We start from the raw sequence: 14,464 nt of genomic DNA, 5'->3' as shown, positions 1-14,464 counted from the left end.
CTTCTGTGTTATTTAGTAAGATAACTATTTTTTTGTAATTATGGACAGTTACAGATCAGATCCTTTTCTTATATGCATTGAAAAAAGATATTAATGTAAGCAGTTCTGCAGCTTTAATATTTATCTTCATATCTCAGGTCATTTCCATTTCCTACATATCTTTGCACTAAATGTATTTATGATGACCACCGGCCTAATTTAATTGAATTTAGTTTTATTTATGTAGCACGAAATCATAACAACAGTCACCTCAAGGTGCCTAATATTGTAAGATAAAGATCCTACATTATTACAATATTGTAATTACCATATAGCATTCATATAGAGAGGCTGTAATTCTACTTAAAGCAAATATGAGTTTACAGCGTCATTCCTGTTTACGATAATAACAGATTTGTCAGTAACAACATTTGTCATTACAGTGGTGTGAAAAAGTGTTTGCCCCCTTCCTGATTTCCTATTTTATTTGTATGTTTGTCACACTTAAATGTTTCAGAACATCGAACAAATTTAAGATGACGATAACACACGAAATCACAAAATGCAGTTTCTAAATGAAGATGAAAAACCACCACCAACAAAAAAACACATGGTCCTGTGTGAAAAAGTGCTACATTTTCTCAATCAAAAGTGTTCATGACTTGGCAAAAATGGTTCCAAGACAAAAACCACGTTTATTAAAAGAGACATAAAGGCTCATGCCCATATGGAAAAGATATATAAATCTTATATAATCTTAATAAGTTTGTATCTTTCTTGTATGAAACTTGTATGAAACTTGTATGAAAAGCATACAAGAGTGAAAACACATATAATATCCCTTGAAAAATTATATAATGAAACTTGTATGTTTTGGATACTTACTAAAACAGTATATGAAAGTAATGAGAAAGTGGCCACTTTCATGAGTAAATCATATAAGTTTTTACTATTTCTTTTCCATATGGGTGATTATGCTACCCAAGACTTCTGGGAAAATACTCTGAGGACTGATGAGACAAAAGTAGAACTTTTTGGCAGGTTTGTGTGCCGTTATGTCTGGTGTGAAAATAAAAGTGCATTTTAGAAAATGAATGTCATACGAACAGTAAAATGTGGTGGTGTTAGTGTGATGTTCTTGAGCTGTTTTACTGCCTCAAGACCTGGAAAACTTGCTATGGTAAATTCAACCATGAATTCTGCAGTCTACCAAAACATCCTGAAGGAGAATTTCTGGCCATCTGTTCGTACTACAATCAGACATTTTCTAATAGTTATAAACAGAACAAATGTTTTTTCACTTCACTGCTTGATTCTTAACCCGCCTAACTGAAACATGATGAAATGTCATTGCATTATTTTTGAAACGTCTTCGGCAGTGCATGTGATCGCATTGTAACTTACTAATAAAAAGTTCTGCGTGTACTTTGGTGTATGTTTTATATAATTTTATTGCACATAAATCATAGTCATTTTTTTTTTACAATAACACACTATCATATATCTCTTCTTGCTGATGTTGTTTCTAGTTATGGGAATAACTGTGTTACAAGTAACGGCGTTACTTTTTTCAGTAACGAGTAATCTAACTAATTACTATTCCTATCGTTACAACTCCGTTACCGTTACTAACAAGAAAATGCGGTGCGGTCGCGTTACTATTTTTCAACAAACAGACGGCTGAAGCTGTGTTCAGCTTACCGCATCTTATATCAGTTGCACGGAAGTAGCTGTCTATGTAAGTAATCTGTGCGCTGCAGCTTTAAGCAGCTGCGCGCGCTCCCTCGGACGGCAAACACTTTCTGCCCGACGATCACTTTTTGGCACAACACCTGGAGCTTTTTCCACATACATCTAATTCTTTCTCCTCTTCTTATTTCTCATGGGGTTTTTTTTAGATTTTCTTGTTTTGTTTTGTTTTTTCTTCCATTCTTTTCTGGATTTTTTCCTCAGTGTGTTTCCCCTCAGAGAACCAAGACTGATTTCTAAAGAAATAAAATTTAAGTTTCAGCTTGAACACAAGCCTATGAAAATTTTAAGAAAACTTAACCTCTGACCTTGACCTTGAGGTCGAAGTCACTGAAATTTAAGATTTTTAGTAGATGTACATGTCATCAATGTGAACATCCTACATCATCTCATTGATAAGGGTTGTCCATGCAACCGTTATCAGCCTTTTATGACTGAGGGTTAAAAACTTGTTGCTTCCATGAAATCCAGTATGAGCAGCTTTCATTTTTAACATTTTATAAGTTAACTATTATTTTCGTAATAATGATTAGGGCTTAAATGATTTCCAAAACAATGTATCCTGTTTCATTTACATTTCACCCTGTTTCCATGTTTTTTTTTTCACACAAAGGTTTAATGCAGGGGTCTTCTTCCAGTGAGGTCCAAAGCCAGGCGTTTCTTCTCGACGGGGTTCCTTCCAAAAGATCTCTCCAGTTTTCCACACTGGCTGTGATGGACGCTTGCAAGCAGGTGAGATGGTTACCAGACGAAGTCGGTTAATTTTACGTAACAGACTTCCTTACTCCCCATGCTGCTGCCATCCTTGTCCACAGTCTTATTACTTTCCGGATCGATTAGTGCAACTCCCTCCTATTTGGTCTCCCCAGGAAGTCCTTCCATAAACTTCAACTTCTTCAGGATTCTGCAGCTCGGGTCATAACTCGTACTCCCATTAGAGACCATATCACCCCAATTCTTCAACAGCTTCACTGGTTGCCCCTAGAAGCCAGCATAAACTTTAAAATCATAGTTCTCACGTTTAAGTGTATTCATAACCTTGCCCCTTCTTATCTCTGTGATCTGCCTCATATCACCACAGTTTCCCGCTCTCTCAGATCTTCATCTGCCACTCATCTTGTTGTTCCTTCTGCTCGTCTCACTGCTATGGGGCACAGAGCTCTCAGTCGCTCTGCTCCTCGGCTCTGGAACTCACTTCCTTCATCTTAAGAAATATAGATTCTCTTATTTAAATCACAACTCAAAACCTTTTTTAAACCGGCTTCCTCGCTTTAATACAGATTTTACTTGCTGTCAAATCTTGGGGTTTTTCTTGTTTGTTTTTGTTGTTGTTGCTTGTGGTTTTATTTTGCTGTTTTTTTAATATTTTAATTTATTAGAATCTAAAACTACTGTTTTATTTACGTCATTTTCTCTTTGTACAGTGACCTTGGGTTTTAGAAAGGTGCCCTCAAATAAAATGTATTATTATTATTATTATTATTATTATTATTACCAAAGGACAGGAGTCCAGGAACAGAGCCAAGTCCTGAACCATGAGGAGCTTGCGGGGGAGCATCCCAAATTTTTTAATTTTATTTAATTTTACTGAAGACACCTTCCACCCTAGTTCCTGCGACTGTCCGCCGGTTTTTGTTTGGGTTTTTTCGAACGGATGAAGCTTCATAAAAAAAGATTTTCCATCGCGCTCCAAGCTGCTTAAAGTACTGTGACCTAAGTTGTTTTTTCCCACAATATCAGAAGGAGAGAAGCACTGAGGCACCGCCTTCCACCCCCCACCCCCACCAAACAAGTTTTAACCAAACTTCATGTTCTTTGAAAGTTTATATTGATTGTCACTCATGTTAAAAATTAAATAATAATTGTGATAAACACTAAAACAATTGGAGATGGTGTAATGTGTTTTCAGGGACCGAAAAAAAACTTTTAAATAAAAAACAGATGTTTTTTGTTTGTTTGTTTGTTTTTTTAATTCTGGATTACATCAGAAATTTAACCAAGGTGGTGATGAGATGCAAATAAAATGTAATAAACCTTTCCATCGGGGCATGCAGCCTCCAACTCTCCCCATCCTCACTGTTACAAAAGCACCTGTTTAACTAACTATAATTGTATTTTCGTTTAACCCATTTTCACACGTGCACACACACACAGGGCCCCCCATAACAGTTGTCTAAAAAAAGTGTCATTTTTGGTCAAATAAGGTGAACCTTTTGTCTTAAACTCAAACTATCACAAGCTTCCATATTTTTCATGATCATATTTTTTGTGCATATGATTATTGATTACTAACGAGTTATGAAATATCATAGTTTTATAATAGTCAGAAAAATTATAACTATTATAACAATTATTATTATTATTATTATTATTATTATTATTATTATTATTATTATTATTATTATCATTATTATTATACTATATTATAACTTTTATCAGTTCCTGTATTACTTCCTAAGTCATAAATTATTTGATAAAGGGGCCATAAAACACTGGTTTGACATGAGGGCTATAATAGCCCTCCTTGTGGTTAATAACAGATAAATAGCACTCCCTGCTGGAAAACTGGATCAACATTGACTTGACATAATATTAAAATGTCTTCTTTGTTATTTATTCATTTTTACATTAAACGTTGCTACATATAATGTTTGGCAAACATTGCCAAACATTATATGTAGCAACGTTTAATGTTATGTCAGAAATGTTTCATATGTTTTTCATTCTTTCAAATGACTCATTGTTCCCTCCACAATTAACATGAACATTAACCGAAGGTTTCAAATAAAGCTGTTTTTTATTCTTATTTTTATTTATTATGAAAAATGTTATTTTTTAAAATCTCCATCACTGTCTATAACTGGGAGTTTTAAGTAAAAACTACAGAAATGAATGTGGTTTGATATCAGCAGGATACCTTGCTGCTTGCTGTATCACACTCTTATTAGACCTCAAAACATCAACAGTAAGACTTTTAAATGAATACCAATACTTATTGGATTTTTGGATGGGAACCTGGAATTTTAACTGCATAGTTCTTAAAGAAAATCCAAAGAAAAATTGTTTTTATGGCTGTGTTCTGTAATTACTTTCTGTCAGTGATTCCTGGAATACTGTTTCATTGTGTTAATATCACAGCGACAGGATTAGAGAGCATATTTGGGCCGGGATTTGGAAGTTGCTGGACACGCTAACCTGTGAGACAAGAATTCACTTTTAAAATTATGCAATCTGTACATTATAGGTAAAACTACTGTTATAACATCTATGTAATATATTTAAGAAATGATGTCATTAGCATGTTTAGCACAGGGGGGACCACAAGGAACTGTCCTCTCCTCTTTCCTCTTCAGCCTCTAAACCACAGACTTCAGCCACTGCACAGATACCTGCCATCTTCAGAAGTTTTCTGATGACTCTGCGATGGTTGGATGCATCAGTGAGGATGATGAGACAGAGTACCGGGCTGTGGTTGACTCATCTGCATTCTGTCATCTGCAGCTCAATGTGGCAAAGACCAAGGAATTGATTGTGCACTTTAGAAGGACCAGGAAACCTGTGACCCATGTTTCAATCCAGGGGGTCAATGTGAATATTGTGGAGCACTGGATTACACACAGATAATAAACTGGACTGGGTTAAAAACACCACTGCACTGTACAGGAAGGGCCAGAGTCTTCTCTATTTTCTGAGGCAGCTGAGGTCCTTCAACATCTGTCGGACAATGGACAATTAATATTTTTCCAATAAATGTATATTTGATGGTTAAAATAAATGTGAAACTACAGCACTCTCAGACTGCACACATGCAAACTGCTTAAACTCTTTTAGTTGTCACAAAACATGTTTCCTACGGAACCAGAACGATGGAGCAGGATTCACCAGCGTTGTTTCCTACAGATGGATTGGGGCTGCAGCTGCAGTAATGCGGACGCTGCACCGGTCCGTCGTGGTGAAGAGAGAGCTTAGTGTAAAAGCGAAGCTCTCAATTTCCCGGTCGACAGCGGCAGCTGTGGGTAGTGACCGAAAGAACAAGATCACAGATACAAGCGGCAGAAATGAGCTTCCTCCGAAGGGTGGCTGGCCTCTCCCTTAGAGATAGGGTGAGAGGTTCGGCCATCCGGGAGGGGGCTCAGAGTAGAGCCGCTGCTCCTCCACATCGAAAGGAGCCAGCTGAGGTGGTTCAGGCATCTGACAAGGATGCCTCCTGGACGCCTCCTGGGCGAGATGTTCTGGGCACGTCCAACTGGGAGGAGGCCACGGGGCAGACCCAGGACACGCTGGAGAGATTATATCTCTCGGCTGGCCTGGGAACGCCTTGGTGTTCCCGCGGATAAGCTGGAGGAGGTGGCTGGGGAGAGGGAGGTCTGGGCCTCTCTGCTTAGGCTGCTGCTCCTGCGACCCGGCCTCGGATAAAGCGGAAGAAGATGGATTGATGGATGTTTCCTACAGGTCGGGATGCAAACTGCTGTCTGTTTTTTTATATTTTTCACTTCATCATTGTTCACTTTAACTTTTTCACTTTTATCTCCATTTGCTGACACAATATTAGGTTTGTTACTGCTCTGTTGTCCACTCTTATCTCTGAATAAAACAATTACAATATTTAATGACTTTGTTTCAGAGTTGTCAAATAAATCGGTTTTATAATGAGACTTTTGTGAGGTATCAGATAAATAAAAGTATATTCCTGAGTCAATGACTATAATAGAGATAATTAAAGACACCGTTTATCCCTTAGAAGTAAATGTCTGCTAGAAAGATAAAGTGGACTATAACAGTAAATATATGCTTTTATTTTAAGCTTTTCAGGAAGTAAGTAATGTGGCTGATAGTGGGAATGTGACATGTTTCAGTTTGTCAGCATGATGTCTTCTGAGAAATGTTTGGGATTTTTAGACTCTTTACACCTAATCTGATGATGCTTTCATAAGGATATTGTTAGACTTGTATGTGTATGAGAATTAGACACAGTCTGTCCATTGGCCTTCATTGCACTCATGTTTACATATGGCTGTTCTGGGCTCAGCTGAAGTATAATCTCTTCATTGACTTGGGCAGTGAAGGATATTTCAACCAAGGTGTTACATGTTAGTGTACAGTTATTAACATTCCCTTTAATTTTGATTGGAATCAATTATAGAAATCAGCCGTGCAAATCATTTAATGCGGTCTGGTGCACACCGATGTATTTTTCTGGAAACAGTGTTTTGACGTCTAAGTATTTAGTGTTACGTCACAGAGCCCACTTTAAGTTTATTTCAGTGGGAAGAAAATTATGGTGGACGGGATCTGTTGGCTGATGTTAGTGTTTCACACCTCTTTGTTCAGCACAGAATTATAGGTCATTATTATGTATAACTCCAAACGATCACTGAATATGCATATATTTACACATATTTACACTGACAGAGGTCATTCACTGGGTGAATCTATCTTGAAAGCGAACAGGTTTAAACTTAGCACAAAAAGAAAGGAAGTTTGTGTTTGGTTAATAATTTCTTTGTTGTAACAATGCTACTTGACAATAAATCTTATTGCCAAGAAGCCTGTTTGGTCCCCCTTAAATGGTGCCACAGTTATAAGGAAAATGTATTTGTGGGTTGAGTGGCAGAGCTGAGTATGTAGGTTGAAGAAAAAAAAATCACAAATCTTCTCTGCCAATGCCAAACAGCTTATTCTGCTATTGACTCTTGTTTGGTGTTGTTTAATGGACTTGATTATTGACACTGGGAATTCAACAGTTTATTCATTTTACAAACATGGGCCTCAGCAGCATACACAGCTCATGCTGGTCACCAGCTCGGTCACGCACTGCTTTGTGATGGCATCACATTTTTCAACTCAAAGTAAAAAACAAAAACGTTTAAACCAGGCCAGAATGAAATTTTACTTAGTCTGGGCCTGTTTATGTTGAGTGGGGTGTTTATATGGAACATTTATATCCTATTTGAGCTTTTAACCTGATTAAAATCAGAATATTAGGGGCACATTACAGAGCCAGTGCAAATGTGAAGGATGAGTGAGTAAAATGAATCAACAGGCTGGTTCTTGCAGCATCAGCAGTACGTGTGGAGATGCCCTTTGGGCAATATTTAAAACAACTGCACGCATGGGGCTGAAACAGCTTTTCTTTCACTGGCCCCTTGGTCATTACACTCCACTCTCCTTTGTGAGTTTTTTCCTCCTTTTGAATGTGTTTATATGCTCATTAACATGTACAGCCCCCTCATAAGGTTTGCAGCCAGCACTTGGTTCACTTTATATTGTAAAGTAAAGACCCTACTATGTAACATGGATGTATGAGCAAGCACTTGGCGGCAGTGGCAGCAGAACTGAACAGTGAAGACAGAGACTCATTTCCATGTTCAACACTTTCTGTGCTCCAGTTAAGCAGCACTGCATCTGCTTTCAATACATTCATGTGAGCATCTTACCTCATCGTGCCATCCTTGTGTAACTCTGCGGTGCAGGTTGTTTGGAGTTTGGTGTTTTGTTTGCTTTATGTTAAATTAGTGCTGTCATGCGGTTCAGGTGCTGTAAGCTACTTTTTTGCTGTTGTTGGAAGTTAGAGACACTCTTTACTCTCCTGAGACTCGGCCAGGAGTTAGATTAATACTTCCCATTAAAATAACATTTACCACAGCAAACGAGTTGTGTTTATCAAGAAATCAGATTTGTTTGTTAACTAAATTTGACTTAACTTTTATGAGCTTCTGTAAGCAATTTTTGCTACTTTCATTTTAAATTCAGAGTGCAAGATTATATTGCTTCTGGTTAGAAATCCATACTTTATTTCTTTGAGGTGAATCATATTCACCCTACTTCATTTTCTTCGGTGTGAGCTTTCTGAATTTTTTTCAGCCCCGTGAGGCGACTGTTGTTGTGATTTGGTGCTGTATAAATAAAGACGTTTGTAGATAAATTATTACAAAAAAACCATCTGCAAATTGCTGAAGTGTGGGTATAATGCATAAAGTCTTATTGACTTTTACATTGAAACAGACTGCTCAAGACTTTTGCACAGGGACAAGTCTTGAGCCACCCATCATTTATAATAATAATAATAATAATAATAATAATAATAATAATAATAATAATAATAATAATAATAAACTTTATTTATAAAGCAAACTAAAAAAAACAAGGGTATACCAAGGTGCTTGACAAAATAAGATAGGAAAAAGGAGATGGGAGGGAATAGAGAAAAGGACCTGGTACGTATCAATTATAAAACCATGAATATCATAATACATAAAAGTAGTTAACAAAGCATAACGGATGAATCAAGGGTGTAGATTTGGTTTTGGCATTGGTGGGGACGGATGATTCAGCCATCGACCCCTGCCCCGTTTCTTATTTTTTCCTTTTTGTTTTTGCTTCTTGATAAAAAAAGGAGAAATATAGTTGCCTACATATGCTATTCTGCATGCTTTTAAACCGTTTAAAATTACAATTCATAGTTTTATATGTGAATCATATAATGTTAAATTACTATTAAACAAATGACTAAGTATTTCAGGCTTTAGTTTACTTCAGCCATATTCCATATAAATCAGGTGTCATACAAAAGTAAAAATAGCTTCAAATACAGTCATGACAATAAAAGAATATGACTTTAAGGACTTAACAACATTACTTCAGTTATAGTGCACCAACATCTCTGACACATTAGCACTAAGGGAACACTGAATGACCTGGTGGGTTTTGTCCATAAAACTACTCGTCTAAGATTACCACAAAGTAAAAGATCTCTCAGCAACATTATGCAACATTTTAGGCACTACTGCCCTCTATCAGATAGGGGCTGGGATGTTTTATTCTAAACATGAACTACTGTTACAGCAACAGACATGGACTACATGCCCCACACAGCAAACACATGCCTGCTCCTCTCGTTAGCTGAAATGAACTGCTGGCATATTTGTTTTACATCTATACTGTCCAGCCTCTCCTGGTGGACATGGCATCACATTATTCATGGTTACATACAATTTTAGACTGATGTGGGCCAAGCCTAGCACCTACTTGCCAACCTTGAGACCTCAGAATTAGGGAGACATTCAAAGGGGTTGGGGGGGGGGATATACATGTACATATATATACAAAAAACTTGAATCTTACAGTGTTTATTTATCGGATAAAATAAGTTAAATGTCACCGTTATTATTGTCCGGCCGGAAACAGGCCGGGGGTGTCCAAATTCAGAGGCTGCGTCCACTTGAGGACCCGGCCTTTGTGGTCTAAGTGGGCCGGGTCCTCCGAAAGCCCGGTAGACCGGAAATGAGCGACTGTGAAATTGGACGGTCTAGCCTTCAGAATTACGTCACTTGCCGTCTGCTCCTGGCTGTCTAAAATATAACCGGACGCTGGCGTAGATGGTCGAATAAACTGCTGTTTTCACACAGCAGTTTATTCAGCTGTGTGAGGAATCCTCCCGAGGGATTAATAAAGTTTTATTTAATCTAATTTAATCTAATAACTTTAATCTCAGCCAAAACGATTTACTCACCAACAAATAAAACACAACTAAAGCATTGAAAAAGGCCAAACAATAACACGTTTAAGTTATTTGACGTTTACACAGCTACATTCTCGCCTGAAAATGTGTTAAAAGTTTATTTTGCGACCCAGAAAGAGTAATAAGAGTAATATTAAAACTAAGTAGCTGCAGTAATAGTAGCCATTGTTGGAAACTGGAATTGGCTGGGCCAGTCTGGGATATGGTTTTCAGTTTTGTTGTCCGGGTGGAAAATCAGGAGAAATTGGGGGGGAGAATGGTCGCCCCGGGAGATTTTCGGGAGGGGCACTGAAATTCGGGATTCCCCGGAAAAATCGTGAGTGTTGGCATGTATGTCCTAGCATAGCCTGTAACATTATTGTGACGGACACATTATATGAGTGAACTTGACTTTATGTGACTTACAGGTTTCTTTGAAAAACAATTTCTTATATCCAGGTTCTTCCTCTTTGTTGCCATCCTCCTCTCCTCGCAGCGCAGGTTTGCCGCTGCTGAAACTAAACAGAGCTCCCTGAAAGGCTCAGCCAATCACATTGGCCATATTTGTCACATGACGTAGGACTCCAGTAGAGAACGTAATTTAACTCTTTCTGCTCCGCTCGCTGAATGAGACGCTGACAGATCGTTTTTTTCTTACTATCGGGTTTGTTTTTCTTTACTCGAAGAGATCAAATTATTGGTGGGGACAATTCAATAATTGCTGGATATTGGTGGGGACATGTCCCTTCCGTCCATGCCAAATCTACGCCCTTGGGATGAATGTATCAACGCACACCAAACAATGGCATAGAGTCAGACTCCCGGATAGCAACAGGAAGATTGTTCCATAAGACTGAGGCAGCTACAGCAAACACATGGTCGCCCCAAGACTTCAGCCGAGAACGAGGTTACTCCAGAAGAAGTTGGGTAGCAGATCTACGTGCTCTGACAGGAGTGTGTAACCTAAGGAGCTCATTGAGGTAGCTTGGTGCCAAATTATTGATAATGTTGTATGTAAAGAATAGTATTTCGAATACGGTACTTAACTGGCAGCCAGTGAAAGCCTGCAAGAACAGGAGTGAAATGGTAAGATGGTAAATGGCCTGTATTTGTATAGCGCTTTACTTAGTCCCTAAGGACCCCAAAGCGCTTTACACTACATTCAGTCATCCACCCATTCACACACACATTCACACACTGGTGATGGAGGAAAATTTCCTGCTACCCATCAAAAGGCATGCCGCCGCATTCTGGACAGTCTGCAATCTAAGGAGAAGGGAGGAGGAAAGGCCAATGTAAAGAGAGTTGCAGTAGTCCAACCTGGAAGTCACAAATGTGTGAATAAGTTTTTCCAGGTCTTTATGCGGAATATAGCACTTAGCCTTAGAAATAAGGTGCAGCTGATGAAAACTAAACCTCACTCTGGCAGATGCTTGTCAAATTTACAAGTAATATGCCCAAGTAATATGCCCAAGTTACTGGCATAATCAGAGTGCCAAGGTCCATAAGTGAAGGTAAAGGGAAAAGGGAGGGTAAAAAACATTGAGACAGATACAACCGATATTGTGCAGTTTGTTGTCAAAAAAAATAATTAAATAAATTGTGGGAATTGCACATGTGGAGGACAAAAGAAGGTCTACTGTAGGTAGATGGGATACACCAAGGTAAAAACACAATGCTGAAATTAATAAAGGAATGAAATGGAACAAAGGAAGTAAAATTAAATACAAGACCCATGTTGGAAAAGACTACCAAAATAAAACAGGAAGTAACTGACAGAGACTTAAAAAGACACAGAATGCTAGTCTAAAACAAGATTTAAATATTAGCAAAATATTGTGATAAAAAATAGATCAAAATATAAATGTAAAAACTCCTACAGAAAACCAGATTAAAAAGGTATCAAGCACGAAAAAGAAACGCACAGAAATTACAATAATAAGAAACCCGAAGGATATAAATTTAGAACAAAGAACAAAACTCATAAACTATAATCAAAAACTGGAACAATTAACTAAGACTCTAATTATTAAAGAATATACACAGAGAATCAATAATTAAGAGGCCTAAAGAACGATTTTAGAATACTACTTACAGAAACGGAAAGCTGATTAAAAGAGTTCAAACTAAACTGAAGAAGAAAGGTGGACATAGCAAATATTGACTGTGAAGCTCATTAGAATTGCACAAACTCTGTGTATTTTTTTTATACTTATATACTTGTATTCCCATGCATGTTTGCACATGTTTCAATACAATGATGTAACTCTTTTCAGTAGCATAACATGTATGAGCATTTGTAACACTTTCTTTTGGCTCTTCCTTATGTCTTGAAGAGGCTGTGCCTTCTCCAGCGTGATAATGTAAATATGAATGTGTTTTTTAATGGCTTGCTGGTATATTATAGCTGACATTGCTTGCTGGACCATGTTGTTGTACAAAACCCTATTACATGAAAGTACAAGCCAGCCCTAGTTCAGCTTCGCTTGATGTGTCTTTTAACGCAATTACTCTCACCTTAAGTTATTTATTGGAAGGATTATTTTTAAACTATTATTAAAACATTAGAATTTATTTTTGTTAAATGTACATTTAAAGTGGACATAAAAGTTGACATTTTTCAGAGGATATATCAGAAACATAACACGGTAATTTAAAATAATGACGTCAGACAAATTAGCCAAACGACTGTGATTTCGACTCAGCTAAATACACATTTCATTAATTTTTTTAAAATTAATTTTAGAAAATAATAGGTATTCAGTATTATTGTTTATATATGACAACTTCATAAATCAAGAATTTATTAGATAAATAACAGGAATATTGTTTAATTTTCAATCATTTTTATTATTTATCCATCTATTGTGTGTTATATTAGAGTGGGTACTGTTGTGTGTACAATGCTTGTATCTGACAGTGTATGAAGAAAATGATTGAGGTCCAGTATAAGGCTATCTTGAATACTGAAACGTGCAAACTTATTCCAGTACAGTCCAAGAATAGAAATATGAACTTGGATATTTGCATAACTGATTTGTTTTTAAGTGCTTTATTCACACTAAACAGTGTTTAAAAGTTTCGGTATCTTTATTATTTATCTATTTATATTGTTGTATCGTTGTGGGTGGCGTGGTGTGATGTCTAAAACTGCTGTGAATGAAATAAGTAGCTGCTGCACCAAGGTCCAGTATAAGGTAAATAATAATTATCGTGAATTTTGAAACATGCAGACTTACTCTAGTCCAAGAATAAAAATAATATTTCAGATATTTGCATAACAGTATGCATAAAACACCCCTGTAGGAGCTTTGTGCAAACTAGATTTCAAACTAAATCTTATGTTAAACGCTTTTAAAGTCAACAGTTACTAAGCGTTATGTCTTTGACCTCCTCGCCATGTGTGTGTGTGTTTTTATATAGGATGTTTATTCTAGATGGGTTCATTGCGGGCCTTTGTGTTTTATTTTGAAAATCTCGAGCGGAAGCGTATCACTGCTACGGTAACTTCACGGACGTCTGAGGGGGGTAGGACATCCCTGACCGACCTGCACCGACTCCGCACCGCTCAGCGGCAGTAATGCAGCGTTTCCTTCCCCAGCCGCGGCGAAACACGGAGCAGAAGAAGGAGGCCGACGGCAGGCTGTGAACACTGCGGTACATGCGACCGTACAGCCGCTCTCTTCAGCCTGTGCTCGTTTTTCTTCCACAGCGGCGACGACACGGAGGAAGACGAGGCATCTGCGTTTGGGGTTTGAAGTGGCGGACGAGATATAAACGTATCCTGAATTCACGGCTTCCCGTTGAGGCCATCAGTAAGTATCCGTTCTGTGTTATTTTGTGTCTGCGGTGGATGAAACATGCTAATGTGATTTGGGTTCCGGTTGTGTTTATATAATATTAGGCTGGTAATCCTCCGGAGCAGCGCAGACGTTAGGGCTCACCGGTCAGAATTACATGAATAATTAGCCAGGATATGCCCCTTTTAAATAAACACGTAAGCCTTTTAAATTGCTTGCACCTTGCTGTTACTGCTGTTATCAGCTTTACCCTGTCAGTGTCTGTGAAGGTCTGCTCAGGAGACTGCATCATGCACAATTAACAGTGATATCGTACTACAAAGCCTGTGCCTGCTGCAGCACGCTGGGCTGTTACGTTATGCAGGTGTGATTTTAGAGTCGCTGCTGTCCACGAGAAAAACATGCAACACAATCCACTCACCGTGCACGGTGAAGC

General features: G+C 37.9%; 1 protein-coding gene across 1 annotated transcript in view; it reads left to right on the top strand.

Annotated features, from left to right (window-relative positions):
* The first annotated feature begins 13,779 nt into the window (after positions 1–13,779).
* adarb1b (adenosine deaminase RNA specific B1b) overlaps positions 13,780–14,464 on the top strand; it is a 120,421-nt gene continuing 119,736 nt past the window's right edge. The window contains exon 1 of the mRNA XM_006793681.2: positions 13,780–14,043. The gene's annotated coding sequence lies outside the window, so the exon portion shown is untranslated. The remainder of the gene's footprint in view (positions 14,044–14,464) is intronic.

The sequence above is a fragment of the Neolamprologus brichardi genome, chromosome 16, assembly GCF_056152115.1.
Source record: "Neolamprologus brichardi isolate AB-2024 chromosome 16, ASM5615211v1, whole genome shotgun sequence".
Lineage (NCBI taxonomy): Eukaryota > Metazoa > Chordata > Actinopteri > Cichliformes > Cichlidae > Neolamprologus > Neolamprologus brichardi.
Note: the sequence above shows the minus strand (reverse complement) of the source record. Positions and strands in the feature narration are given on the sequence as shown.